The following is a 15275-nucleotide window of genomic DNA, read 5'->3' on the forward strand; positions in this document are numbered from 1 at the left end:
AGTCCTCAGAGACCTACAAAGAGACTTAGACTCCCACACAATAATAATGGGAGACTTTAACACCCCACTGTCAACATTAGACAGATCAACGAGACAGAAAGTTAACAAGGATATCCAGGAATTGGACTCAGCTCTGCACCAAGCAGACCTAATAGACATCTACAGAACTCTCCACCCCAAATCAACAGAATATATATTCTTTTCAGCACCATACCACACCTATTCCAAAATTGACCACATAGTTGGAAGTAAAGCACTCCTCAGCAAATGTAAAAGAACAGAAATTATAACGAACCGTCTCTCAGACCATAATGTAATCAAACTAGAACTCAGGATTAAGAAACTCACTCAAAACCACTCAGCTACATGGAAACTGAACAACCTGCTCCTGAATGACTACTGGGTACATCACAAAATGAAGGCAGAAATAAAGATGTTCTTTGAAACCAACGAGAACAAAGATACAACATACCAGAATCTCTGGGACACATTCAAAGCAGTGTGTAGAAGGAAATTTATAGCACTAAATGCCCACAAGAGAAAGCAGGAAAGACCTAAAATTGACACCCTAACATCACAATTAAAAGAACTAGAGAAGCAAGAGCAAACACATTCAAAAGCTAGCAGAAGGCAAGAAATAACTAAGATCAGAGCAGAACTGAAGGAGATAGACACACAAAAACCCTTCAAAAAATCAATGAATCCAGGAGCTGGTTTTCTGAAAAGATCAACAAAATTGATAGACTGCTAGCAAGACTAATAAAGAAGAAAAGAGAGAAGAATCAAATAGACGCAATAAAAAATGATAAAGGGGATATCACCACCGATCCCACAGAAATACAAACTACCATCAGAGAATACTATAAACACCTCTACACAAATAAACTAGAAAATCTAGAAGAAATGGATAAATTCCTCGACACATACACCCTCCCAAGACTAAACCAGGAAGAAGTTGAATCTCTGAATAGACCAATAACAGGCTCTGAAATTGAGGCAATAATTAATAGCTTACCAACCAAAAAAAGTCCAGGACCAGATGGATTCACAGCCGAATTCTACCAGAGGTACAAGGAGGAGCTGGTACCACTCCTTCTGAAACTATTCCAATCAACAGAAAAACAGGGAATCCCCCCCTAACTCATTTTATGAGGCCAGCATCATCCTGATACCAAAGCGTGGCAGAGACACAACAAAAAAAGACAATTTTACACCAATATCCCTGATGAACATCGATGCAAAAATCCTCAATAAAATACTGGCAAACAGAATCCAGCAGCACATCAAAAAGCTTATCCACCATGATCAAGTGGGCTTCATTCATCCCTGGGATGCAAGGCTGGTTCAACAAGAGAAAATCAATAAACGTAATCCAGCATATAAACAGAACCAAAGACAAAAACCACATGATTATCTCAATAGATGCAGAAAAGGCTTTTGACAGAATTCAACAACCCTTCATGCTAAAAACTCTCAATAAATTAGGTATTGATGGGACGTATCTCAAAATAATAAGAGCCATCTATGACAAACCCACAGCCAATATCATACTGAATGGGCAAAAACTGGAAGCATTCCCTTTGAAAACTGGCACAAGACAGGGATGCCCTCTCTCACCACTCCTATTCAACATAGTGTTGGAAGTTCTGGCCAGGGCAGTCAGGCAGGAGAGGGAAATAAACGGCATTCAATTAGGAAAAGAGGAAGTCAAATTGTCCCTGTTTGCAGATGACATGATTGTATATCTAGAAAACCCCATCGTCTCAGCCCACAATCTCCTTAAGCTGATAAGCAACTTCAGCAAAGTCTCAGGATACAAAATCAATGTGCAAAAATCACAAGCATTCTTATACACCAATAACAGACAGCCAGCCAAATCACGAGTGAACTCCCATTCACAATTGCTTCAAAGAGAATAAAATACCTAGGAATCCAACTTACAAGGGATGTGAAGGACCTCTTCAAGGAGAACTACAAGCCACTGCTCAATGAAATAAAAGAGGATACAAACAAATGGAAGAATATTCCATGCTCATGGGTAGGAAGAATCAATATCGTGAAAATGGCCATAATGCCCAAGGTAATTTATAGATTCAATGCCATCCCCATCAAGCTACCAATGACTTTCTTCACAGAATTGGAAAAAACTACTTTAAAGTTCATATGGAACCAAAAAAGAGCCTGCATTGCCAAGTCAATCCTAAGCCAAAAGAACAAAGCTGGAGGCATCACGCTACCTGACTTCAAACTATACTACAAGTCTACAGTAACCAAAACAGCATGGTACAGGTACCAAAAGAGAGATATAGACCAATGGAATAGAACAGAGCCCTCAGAAATAATGCCGCATATCTACAACCATCTGATCTTTTGACTAACCTGACAACAACAAGAAATGGGGAAAGGATTCCCTATTTAATAAATGGTGTTGGGAAAACTGGCTAGCCATATGTAGAAAGCTGAAACTGGATCCCTTCCTTACACCTTATACAAAAATTAATTCAAGATGGATTAAAGACTTACATGTTAGACCTAAAACCATAAAAACCCTAGAAGAAAACCTAGGCAATACCATTCAGGACATAGGCATGGGCAAAGACTTCATGTCTAAAACACCAAAAGCAATGGCAACAAAAGCCAAAATTGACAAATGGGATCTAATTAAACTAAAGAGCTTCTGCACAGCAAAAGAAACTACCATCAGAGTGAACAGGCAACCTACAGAATGGGAAAAAATTTTTGCAATCTACTCATCTGACAAAGGGCTCATATCCAGAATCTACAATTAACTCCAACAAATTTACAAGAAGAAAACAAACAACCCCATCAACAAGTGGGCAAAGGATATGAACAGACACTTCTCAAAAGAAGACATTTATGCAGCCAAAAAACACATGAAAAATTGCTCATCATCACTGGCCATCAGAGAAATGCAAATCAAAACCACAATGAGATACCATCTCATGCCAGTTAGGATGGCGATCATTAAAAAGTCAGGAAACAACAGGTGCTGGAGAGGATGTGGAGAAACAGGAACACTCTTTCACTGTTAGTGGGACTGTAAACTAGTTCAACCATTCTGGAAGTCAGTGTGGCGATTCCTCAGGGATCTAGAACTAGAAATACTATTTGACCCAGCCATCCCATTACTGGGTATATACCCAAAGGATTATAAATCATGCTGCTATAAAGACACATGCACATGTATGTTTACTGCAGCACTATTCACAATAGTAAAGACTTGGAACCAACCCAAATGTCCAACAACGATAGACTGGATTAAGAAAATGTGGCACATATACACCATGGAATACTATGCAGCCATAAAAAATGATGAGTTCATGTCCTTTGTAGGGACATGGATGAAGCTGGAAACCATCATTCTCAGCAAACTATCGCAAGGACAAAAAACCAAACACCGCATGTTCTCACTCAGGTGGGAACTGAACAATGAGAACACATGGACACAGTAAGGGGAACATCACACACCGGGGACTGCTGTGGGGTTGGGGGAGTGGGGAGAGATAGCATTAGGAGATATATCTAATGCTAAATGACGAGTTAATGGGTGCAGCACACCAACATGGCACATGTATACATATGTAACAAACCTGCACGTTGTGCACATGTACCCTAAAACTTAAACTATAATAATAAAATTTAAAATAATAATAATAATAATCTAGGTAAAAAAAGAAATGTTGATGTGGCTGAAATATATACATATGTATCTTGCAAATACAATTCATGGCTATTTTCCATATAAATCATCTCAAATCAAGATTTGATTTTCTCTAATAGATCTGGTCTGAAAAGTATAGTTATGAACAGGAGTGAAGTCATGGCATTCACTGCTGCTTTAATTGCATTTTCTGGAAAACTCTACAGTTCTATTTTTAATATTTGATCACACCATCAGTAGAGCTACATTCCACAAAGCAATTATGTTTTGCTCTGCAAAATATCAGAATGGAATAATATGTTGCATATTAACAACTGTAAGAATAGAAGCCATTTAGAACATTTTAGAATAATGATTGAGGTCATTTGTTCAGAATTTACAGCAAATGTGTTTTAAAGACCCACTATCATGGAGTCCACTGTGAAGTCCAAGTTATGCACGTCAGAAACTACAAATGCACAAGGAGCCCAGTATTTTATCAAAACGTTAATATCAGCACTACTAAAAACCAAACCTTTTATCCAGCACCCCCTGCTTACCAGCTCTCCCCATGTACAAATGCATTAGCATTTAATGTAATATGCTTTCCTTTTCTTTAAGGGCTTTATCCAGATATCTAGAAAGTAGTAAAGCGGTAGTATTTAACTAACACAGGAGTGGCAAACAGGTGGCAATTCCCTTCCTCGACCCAGAAGGACAATGCTCATCTATCACCACACCCTCCGTGCAGAGTACAGAAGCCATCTTAGAATCCTTCTGACACAGTATTCCAGGCACCATGACTTAGAATTTGTGTTGGCATGCCAGATCCCACCTACCCGAAGTTGTTATATAAATAGGCTAGGGCAGCTAGGGGAATACAGTTATATGTCTTATTCACAATTCTAAAAGGCAGTTCGTGGTTGCACAGGTCTTTCGCTTCCAGGTCGGATGGAGTAGTTAGCAGCTCATCAGTGTCCCCAGTAAGAACAACAGGAAAAAGCTCAATAAAATATGGAAATCAACTCTCTGAAAATGGCTGAGAGTGACAAAATTCAAACAGGCTTGAGAGAGGAATGAACCTCCCTCCAAGAAAGGAGCTAAACTCTGAAGCTTCTTTTATCCTAGAAGTGTTCCAATTCTGGGCACAAGCAGCAGCCTGAGAACTCTGGCTATGCACCTGCTGAAAGCCAGTTCTGGGGGGAACCCCAGCAGGGCTATGGTTGGAGACTTGGGGTCCAAGCACATGGTTGGGTTTTCCCCTGCGATAGCTTTCCAATTCTGAGGGTAAGAGACTTAAATTTTAACAAAAAGCCACTGGAAGGCAGCCTCAAAATAAAAACTGTAATTGGGAAACACAAGAGAGAGGGGCTGTGACAAATACAGAAGACTCTCATTTGAAAACCCTAAAAGGCAAGGACAAACAATAGCAAGACTGAAGCTTACCAGGGCTGCAAACCAGCTCTGAGTCAGCACAGTCCTTGCTTCAATGAAGGTGATGAACACCAGATAATCTGGACAACAAAGTTAGCTGGCTGACTTCAAAACAATTATAGTTATTACGCCCAAGAAAACAGAGAAAAAGATGAATAAACTAAATGAAAAGAAGAATTTCACCAGATAACTATAATTGGTAAAAATTAATAATCAAAGAGAAAATATAAAACTAAAAAATACAACATCTAAAATGAGTAACTCAACAGATGGGTTTAACAGCAAATTAGATACAGAAGGTAAGACTAGTAAACAGCAAGACAGGTCAATTAAAACAAATACCCAAACTAAAACCTAAGGAGGAAAAAAAAATTTAAGAGGATTAGAGAGACACAGGATGCAATGAATGGGCCTAGTGTATGTGATTCAAGTCCCATTCAGAGAAAAAGAGAACAGGGTAGAAGAAATGATGGCCAAGGATTCTCTAAAACAAACAAAACAGCAAATCTCAAATCGTTCAGTAAGCGCTGCAAAGCTAAGCTGGCCATTTACACAAAAGAAAAAGAAACCTAAATAAAAGGAAAAATCTTAAAAGCAGCAAAGGAGTAGATCTGGACGCACATATTACCTTCAAAGAAGTAACAAAAAGACTGGTAGTCATTTTCTAACAAAATTGATGGAAACCACCTTTTAAGTCCTGAAAGGAAGTAGCTGCCAACCTAGAATTCTATCACCAAGAAAATATCCTTCAAAAAAGGAAGCTAAAATAAAAATGATTCTGAGACAATCACAGCAGAATTTGTCACCAGCAAACTTACACTAAAGAAAAGAAAAATGACCTAGAGAAAAACCCAAATAAGGACGAAGAAATGAAGATTGATGAAAGCGATGAATGAATATGGACTGCGACGAAACTTTGGAAGTTATGAAAAGGACAGACAGGCGGTACTGATTTAGCCAAATCAAGAAAGATGGATACTAAAGCAGCAACAGCAGCAGCAGAGAAGAGAGAACAACCCATTGTGCACCTCAGAACCCTCAAAAGATTCAGGCATGAGTCTCAACGGGCACCTCTGGAAGTGGGGCTAATTTGGTGTAGAAGGCTTGAGGGATTCGGGGGCTAATCAAGGAAGTAGATATGCTGAAAGGAAGCAGTAACGCATGCAAGCTTTCTTAAAAGGGTATGTGGGAGGGGAAGTCCCTCACAGTATGACATCCACAGGCTTCAAGCAAGGGGTCTATCCAGAAGGGGAAGAGGACAAGGGAACTCCTGGGGAAAGGGGGTCAGAGAGGAGGCTGACATAGCCAGGTGACAGTCTGTAGCAGCACAGCAGGGGGTCCCAGGGTCAGAGAGCTTTGATTGTAGCAGTGGCTTGGAGCTTTATAACCACAAGGCTCTATCTTACCAGAGGCCAGCTCACCGGGTATGCAAAGCAGTCAGGCTCTTAATGGCTAAAAATCTGCTAATTCAGGCTAAATAAAAAAATTAGACGTGTAAAAATTTGAGTTTGGTACCAGTGGGCTTCTGAGCTAACAGATCTCAGTCTGCTATGAAGAAATAAACAACCTAGAGGCCAATTTATAGTGGCCACCTTTGGTCTCTATATGACACTTGGGAAGGAGGGCTAAGATAAGGAATGGAAATTTGGACAGCTACTTGAAAACAGATTTCCCAGCCCTGCACCCTAGCAGAATTCTGAAGGACTGTTCCCCTAAAAACATCAAAACAGGTCTGTGCTGTGAACTGACCAGCCCCAGACCACAATGCAGCAACATGAGGCAACAGAAGGCATTCTGAGGCTGGTCCCACCATGCCCTCTGCCCCTGCAGCATCTTTTTAGGTGAAACTAATGCAGAATGTGCTCCACAAAACAAGGCAGCAAAGTCAGAATGAGGAAGACCTGAGATGCAGAAAATGACCCAGTGGAATTCCAGAGATGACAGAAAGAGGGAACCCGGGCTGACAGCTGTGTACAGGCCTAGAAAGCCACCAACCCAAGAGAAGAAAATGAGTCCTGGAGAAGAAAATGGGAACAGAAAGATAACCTACTAGAGCTGAGCTGAGTCAGTATTACTGAGAGGCTATTGCAAGAGAAGCTATTGATTAAGGCGAGGCAAGTACTGACTTCAAGAGTAAGTTAGTGAAAGTGAACATACCACTCTACACAGCTCTGCAGTGAATAATATCTGCATAGGTATAAATCCAAATACTGACTAAATTAAACTTGTAATATACCCACTCTGGAGGATGAGGAAGGGGAACCAGAGAGAAAATGAAAAGCTAAACCCTCATTGCCATAATTAGAAACCTACAATGATATCTACAACAAATTAATCAAAGATAGCAGAATTTGTATCTTATTTAGAAATGTGGAGACGTAGTAAGTCCCAGCGAAAAAAGCTGAATTAAAAGTAGTTGCCTCTGCACAAGTTAGAGCAGGGAACTACTGGGTTTTCCTATTTGCTATTTGACTTTTTAAACTATGTTTTCATTAGATGACATAAAAATTAACTTTAAAAACAGATAGACATGAATATTTTTCCTTAGTAACATGAAACTTAAAATGCTCAAACTACGTAACATTAGCATCTATAAAACCTACAGGAAAACAGCTGATCATTTTACATTTAACTTTTTTTAATATAAAGAGAGCTTACTCTCCTAAATTAAGCCAAAACTCCCAGATCTCTCAATTTTTCATGGTGCCATGGGAAAAAGCAAATCTGATGTTTCTACCCTCAAAATACCAAAAGGATTAACATCAGCTAATTTCTTCAATTATGACTTCATGAGTAATGGACTCTAAGTCCTGGACAGCAGCCAACATCCTGCCAGATGCTAAAGACAGCATGGTGGAGGCCTGAAAGAGAACTCAGAATGAGGACATGGGGCCGGGCACGGTGGCTCACGCCTGTAATCCCAGCACTTCGGGAGGCCGAAGCAGGTGGATCACCTGAGGTCAGGAGTTCAAAACCAGCCTGGCCAACATGGTGGAACCCTGTCTCTACTAAAAATACAAAAAAATTAGCCATGCATGGTGGTGGGCACCTGTAATCCCTGTTACTCTGGAAGCTGAGGCAGGAGAATTGCTTGAACCCAGGAAGCAGAGGTTGCAGTGAGCCAAGGTCGCGCCATTGCACTCCAGCCTGAGCAACAAGAGCGAAACTCCGTGTCAAAAAAAAAAAAAAAAAAAAAAAAGAAAAAAAAGAATGAGGACATGGCCACTGACTGGTGCTGAGCAGGTTATCTCTCACCCAGGATGGGGACCCCACATACCATTATCTGCTCTCCTGCCTCTCCGGGGGCTTAGCAACACTATGGCAGTGGACTTTGAATTACAGAGCAGAAAGAAAGGTTAAATTCTTGGACTTGAATAAAGAGAACGGCAGGGTAAACTCTAGGAGTTTGTAGGAGGAAAGTCAGCAAGTTTGTGTGTTAAATAAGGGAAGAGTACAAGACAACTATCCCAGTGGCTGTAAGGCCAAAGAACTCTGAGGCTCTGTAATGTCGGAAGTTGCTGGCTCTTTGCTATGCAAGGTAACCCTACCCCCACCCTCTACCATCTCACCTACAAAATCATCAGTAAATTTATCTGGACAAAGATACCTTTGTAAGAGTAGACCAGGGTGGAGTGAAGGTGACAACGACTCACAAATGTTTTGAGTGTGAAACTTAGGTAAGAGAGAAAGAACAGTGCTGAGACAGCCCCTGAGCATGATGGATCCAGGGGGATGGAACTCATACTCCATGGAATTAGAAGTAAGTATGGAGAGAGTTTGGGACATTGTGGCCAATGGAACCGGTGTACCTAAGAAGGCTAGGGGATCAAGATGGAATCTGAGATGCAGAATCCAATGTATAATTTCGGGATAGGTGAGTGTGTCTTCAATGTTTTACAAAATATTAGTTTATCAAAGAACACATATAAAAATGGGTTCCACGTCAACGAGGTCTGAAAACATAACATAGTGTACCCGTTTCATGCAGAGTCACGGTGCACATGAGAATAACACAGTCAAGCTAAAATGCACACCACAGAAAAGAAAATGCTTCAACCCTGAATAACCCCGCCTGCCCCAAATGTGACCTTGGAATCTTTTTAACTCAGAATACACATTTAACATCTTGTATACACAGTTATTTACTATACATGTTAGTGAAAATGCTGGCATAGGAAATTATAGTGGGAATTCAGAGAGAGATAAGTTAGGGTTTTTTTCCTTCACAATGAAAATTCCTTCTTCTGACTATACATATAAATAGTACACCCTAATGCTGCTAAATTTAGTTAACATGAAAAATTCTAGAGAAGAATGTAAAATTCACCCACACCACCATACACAAAGATAAACCAATGGCAATGTTTAAATGTATTCATACCTAGATTTTTTTGTTTATAAAGTTTATTTGGGCCGGCGCGGTGGCTCACGCCTGTAATCCCAGCACTTCAGGAGGCCAAGGCGGGCGGATCACGCGGTCAGGAGATCGAGACCATCCTGGCTACCACAGTGAAACCCCGTCTCTACTAAAAATACAAAAAAAAAAATAAAAAAAAATAGCCGGACGACGTGGCGGGGGCCTGTAGTCCCCGCTACGCCAGAGGCTGAGGCAGGAGAATGGCGTGAATCTGGGAGGCGGAGCCTGCAGTAAGCAGATATCGCGCCACTGCACTCCAACCCGGGCGACAGCGAGACTCCGTCTCAAAAGAAAAATTTGAATTTTTTCTAAGGACTCCGTTCACAGTACACAGTTTTTCCTTTAAAAATATATCACAGACGTATGTGGACACCCATCCTCCAATGATGTACATTCAGACTATCTCAATGGGAAAAAAAATGAGGCTTACATTGTGTCCGCAATTTATTCTTCCCCGTGGGTTCTTGGTCTTGCTGACTTCAAGAATGAAGGCATGGACCCTCACGGTGAGTGTTACAGCTCTTAAAGATGGCGTGCCTAGAGTTTGTTCTTTCAGATGCGTCTGGAACTTTTTCCTTCCCACGGGTTTGTGCTCTCGCTGACTTCAGGAAGGAAGCTGCAGACCCTCAATGTGAGTTATAGCTCATAAACGTAGTGCAAACCCAAAGAGTGAGCAACAGCAAGCTTTATTGCCAAGAGCAGCAAAAATACAAAACCTCTGCACTACCTAAGCCGACCCCACGGGGCTCCCACTGCTGACTGGGTGGCTTTTATTCCCTTATTTGGCCCCGCCCACATCCTGCTGATTGGTCCATTTTACAGAGCGTTGATTGGTCCATTTTACAGAGCGTTGATTGGTCCATTTTACAGAGTGCTGATTGGTCCATTTTACAGAGTGCTGATTGGTGTGTTTTTATAGAGTGCCGATTGGTGCATTTACAATCCTTTAGCTAGACACAGAGCACTGATTGGTGCATTTACAATCCTTTAGCTGGACACAAAAGTTCTCCAAATCCCCACCCGACCCAGAAGCCCAACTTGGCTTCCCCTTTTAATATTGCTGTTGACTCTATTCTGCCCAGTCTGGGTAGGCTCCAACCTCTCAGGTGAAAGGAGCACAAGAGAAGGTAAAGGCTGTCTTGACCTGTAGTGACCCAACACCAGGTCATCCACAACAGGGAGAAGAGGTACTGAGAGGGGCCCTGCAAAGTCCTGGTTTATTTATTCCGTTGGTAACCATGAGGCAGAGGAGACACGCCAGGCAGTGCCCCAGGAATCCTCAAGCTCACAGCTTTTTCAACACATTTCCTTTTCTTTACAACTGGAGTCTTTCTGAAAGTTGTCTTCTGCACAAATTGCTACCAAAATCCTCCCCAGTGTCTCTCCCACTGCAGGCACAAGACCAGCAAGCCTTATCATGTCTGTGTCTCCAAGTATCTTGTTCTTGCTGACCAAGTCATGGTTTTCTAACTCTACTGACACAGTACATTCTATTTCCATCATCAAAACCTATCAGACAGATGACAGATCTGCAAACACCATAATGGGGTGATTATACTTTTATGACTAGTTTTTGTTGTTGTTTTGTTTTGTTTTTGTTTTTTGAGATGGAGTCTCACTCTGTTGCCCAGGCTGGAGTGCAGTGGCATGATCTCCGCTCACTGCAAGCTCCACCTCCGGGGTTCACGCCATCTCCTGCCTCAGCCTCCCAAGTAGCTGGGACTACAGGCACCCACGACCACGCCCAGGTTTTTTTTTTTTTGTATTTTTTAATAGACATGGGGTTTCACTGTGTTAGCCAGGATGGTCTCGATCTCCTGACCTCATCATCTGCCCACCTCAGCCTCTCAAAGTGCTGGGATTACAGGCTGAGCCACCACGCCTGGCTTTTTATGACTAGTTTTAAATCTTCTTTATCCTGTTTGGAGTTATATTTTTGTATTGCATTCTATTTGATCATACGTGGACAGTCCTACTTTCCTTTACTTGGCCATTGCCAGATATCTCTTTGCCAATGCCTTGGTCTGTTATTTTAAGCTATTTGTGTTTGTTTGTTTGTTTGCCAATAGTATCTATCTGATTTTTGCTTTTTACCCCAATCTAAAAGCGCTGTCTTTTAATAGAGGAAATTAAGTAACACCTTTAGCATGGTAGCTAACATAACTGAATTATTTCCTAGCTTATTTACTATATTTCCTTAATTTTTGTTTCTCTAATTTTCCTGTCTTTTGCTATTTTGTTCAATTTTTGTTGTCTGCTTTTTCTAATGATTTGGAAATTATATATCAATTTTCTAACGAAAATTTTAAATATGTTTGAAATTATATATCTAATAAGTATATATCAATAGCATAGATATCTATAGTCTCTATGCAACATGGCAAAATTTTCTACCTCAACCTGCCTCCCAGATTTTATCAAAACAACCACATTAGCATCAACAATTCAAACTTAACTTTATGTTTCATTGGTTTAATTGCTTACTTCTGCAGTATTTATACCAATGCTTCCTGTTTTTTATCTTTAATAACTAAATATAATTATTAAATTTATATAATTCTATAAATTATTGAATTTATATAATTACATAAAGATAATAACTGATTATTTTAATAATTAAATAATTGATTTATTTTAATAACAAGTAAAGGTATTAAATATTTAATAATAATTTTCCTCATTTGGCTTGTGCACTACAAGTAATTTCCTTTATTCAGAAATGGTATGCAGAAATTTGGAGTCCACTGTATTTCTGAAAATGACTTTCATGTACCCATTCACATACATGAGCTTAGAAATCTTGCATACAGAAAGCCTAGAGGAATCTTGCTTAACAACCTGTTCCTTCTAAAATATGCAAATGTTGCTGCATTATCTTCTAGCATTTGACTTTATGGATTAAAATCTAGTATTAATGTGATTATTTTCTCCAGCCTGCTTTGTCTTGTTTAATGCTTATCTTTGATTTTTTTTGATTACTGAAATTCAGAAAATTTTCTATTACATGAATCAAACCTAAAACAAAAACATGTCCTATATGCCTGTCTGACGTCTTACATGTATTTTCCATGACCTTTAGCTTTTCTCTCCTAATTTCCCCATCTTGTCTCATTCCTCTCAGTTGAAAAATAGATCCCCCAGGTGATATCCTAATTCACTAATCCAATGTTGGTCATCTGGTTTCCTTCTCACAGTAACATTTTCGTGTCCTCCGTCTGCCTCCACTGCACTTGACAGTCTCTTCTTTTGCAATGTGGCACCTCTCAGATCTCACAGGTCATAAGCCAGAGTTGTTTTTAAGTTTTATTCCATTTATCTGTTTCACTGTGTGCCACTTACTCCATTGGCTTTTGGAGTTGGTATGTGATATATCCTAAACATTCACAAATACTTCAAAATGCTATGCCCGCTGAGCGCCGAGTGGTCAGTGTGATGCCCGAAGCTTGGGGCAGTGCATTACATACAGAAGTAGAAGAGAATTGTCCAATCAGAATTAAACATGATGGCTTTGACCTACTGTCTGCAGGAAATAAGTGATGAGAGAAGGCCAAAGAAAACTGTAGCCATGTGGCCTCCAGATGGACCTTATTATCTTATGGGTGCTTGGTTTCTTTTTGTTCTTTGACCCTAGGTGATTTATTTTGTTATATTTAAAGCAAACTAGCAATTTCTGCTCTATAATTAAAAGTATGTGTATGTCTTTATAAACACTGAGTATATATACTATTAATTGCTGTTGTTATTTTTCCATTCTCAAAGCTTTCCAGGCCTAATCGTTATCCTGCAACAACTTTCAAAGAGGTGAGAGCAATGATTTCCTCTCCTCCACTGTTCATACGAATCATGGAGAAGCGGGGTTGAAAACGAAGACTGCCTGAGCCCCAACCCCCAGAGTCCAACTTGGGGTACCTGAGATATAGCCCTATCTGTTAGTTTCCTATTGCTGCTGCAACCAATGACCAAAAACTCAGTGGCTTAAAACAATACAAAATTATCACCTTTCAGCTTTTGAGGTCAAAAGTCCAAAATGGGTTGGGTTGGTAGGACTGAGCTCCTTCTGGAAGCTCCAGGGGAGAGTCCCTTTCCTTGCCTTCTCCAGCTTCCAGAGGCTGCCCTCAGCCCTTGGCTTGTGGCCCCACTGCACTCTTGAGTTCTGCTTCCATCCTCGCCTCTCCTTCTCTGACTCTCCTGCCTCCCTCTTTCCCTTATGAGGACCCTTGTGACTACCTTGAGCCCATTCAGATACCCGGCATAACCTCCCCATCTCCAAACCCATAACTTCACCACATCTACAAAGCCCCTTTTGCCATGTAAAGTAATACATTCATAGGTTCCAGCGATTAGGAAGGACGTGGACATCAGTGGGGTTGGGGGTACAATTCTCCCTATACACCCAGAAACCTGCACTTTGAACAAGAACCAGCAGACTGCCTGGTGAGAAACACCAAATCACACCCACTACATGGTGGCTGGAGCTTTTTCTTTTAGGACACTCTTCAGACCCATCACCTTAAAAGTCCGAAACCAACAGAGTGATAAATATCACAATATAAACAAAACACCATCCTTGACAATTTATTAAGATAAAATACTGCAGTATGTACCTAGACCTACCCAGAATTCATTTTTAAGTGGAAAGTTAAATGACAAAACAGAAATGTCTAAGAATCATTGGGGAAAAATAAAAGTCAAACCCAAAGCCAAGTCCGCTTTCCACAGCAGAATCAAGATGACACCCTGTGGAGACTCTGATACACTCAAAAAACATACTTCCATGTTTGTTTGTTTGAGACAGAGTCTCACTCTATCGCCCAGGCTGCAGTGAAGTGGTTCGATCTTGGCTCACTGCAATCGCTGCCCCATGGGTTCAAGCGATTCTCCTGCTTCAGCCTACCGAGTAGCTGTTATTACAGGTTCTCGCCACCACACACGGCTATTTTTTTGGATTTTTAGCAGAGATGGGGTTTCACCATGTTGACCAGGCTGGTCTTGAACTCCTGACCTCAGGTGATCCACCCTCCTTGCACACCCAAAGTGCTGGGATTATAGGTGTGAGCCACCGTGCCCAGCCACTTCCATGTTTTAAAGCTTCACTTTTCCATCTGTCTTAAGCTCTTTCCCCCCCCCAAAAAAAGGAAAATTTCTGAATTGTTTAAATACATTATTAGGAAACAGAACTTAAAAGGCCAGTCCTCTTAGTACATGCCCAAATTCCAAATGTGTCACTATTTCTATAATAAATAGTGCCAGCACTGACAGACTTCATAATGCAGGGTTTCCTGTGCTGCCATTCACCAGCACACACAAAAGTGAGAGTAATGAAAATGTCAGGAAATGGCATCCCATTTAGAAACCAGGAAATACAAAAATGCAGCTATCAGTCACCCCTAAGGCTGGCCAAATAAAAGGTTTTAAATATAGTCACGGATCACCAGTGTCACAAGCAACAACATTCACTGCACAGAGAGGCAGCAAAATTTGCAGCATTGAGGATTTGCTGGGTGGCTGATGAGATCTGCCCACTTTGAACTTGCTCTCAACTGACATACCCAGATCTGTTTTTACATTAGCTGCCAAAATGATAGGTCTCCTGCATCCTATGCCTGCACTGTTAATTATCTATCTACCTATCTATCTATCCATCCATCCATCCATCTTGAGATGTCTATCCATCCATCCATTCATCTATCTTGAGATGTCTATCTATCTGTCCATCCATCCATCCATCCATCCATCTTGAGATGTCTATCTATCTATCCATCC

General features: G+C 40.7%; 1 protein-coding gene across 7 annotated transcripts in view; it reads right to left on the reverse strand.

Moving 5' to 3' along the window:
• Window positions 1-15275, reverse strand: part of ENTREP2 (endosomal transmembrane epsin interactor 2) — a 461731-nt gene that overhangs the window by 299374 nt on the left and 147082 nt on the right. Inside the window, exon 1 of one of the 7 annotated variants that reach the window (XM_055363976.2) lies at window positions 9943-10102. The exons of the other annotated variants lie outside the window; for them this stretch is intronic. The gene's annotated coding sequence lies outside the window, so the exon portion shown is untranslated. Of the gene's footprint in view, window positions 1-9942; window positions 10103-15275 lie in introns of those variants that run through there. 7 annotated transcript variants of the gene reach the window in all.

Source organism: Gorilla gorilla, chromosome 16 (assembly GCF_029281585.2).
Source record: "Gorilla gorilla gorilla isolate KB3781 chromosome 16, NHGRI_mGorGor1-v2.1_pri, whole genome shotgun sequence".
Lineage (NCBI taxonomy): Eukaryota > Metazoa > Chordata > Mammalia > Primates > Hominidae > Gorilla > Gorilla gorilla.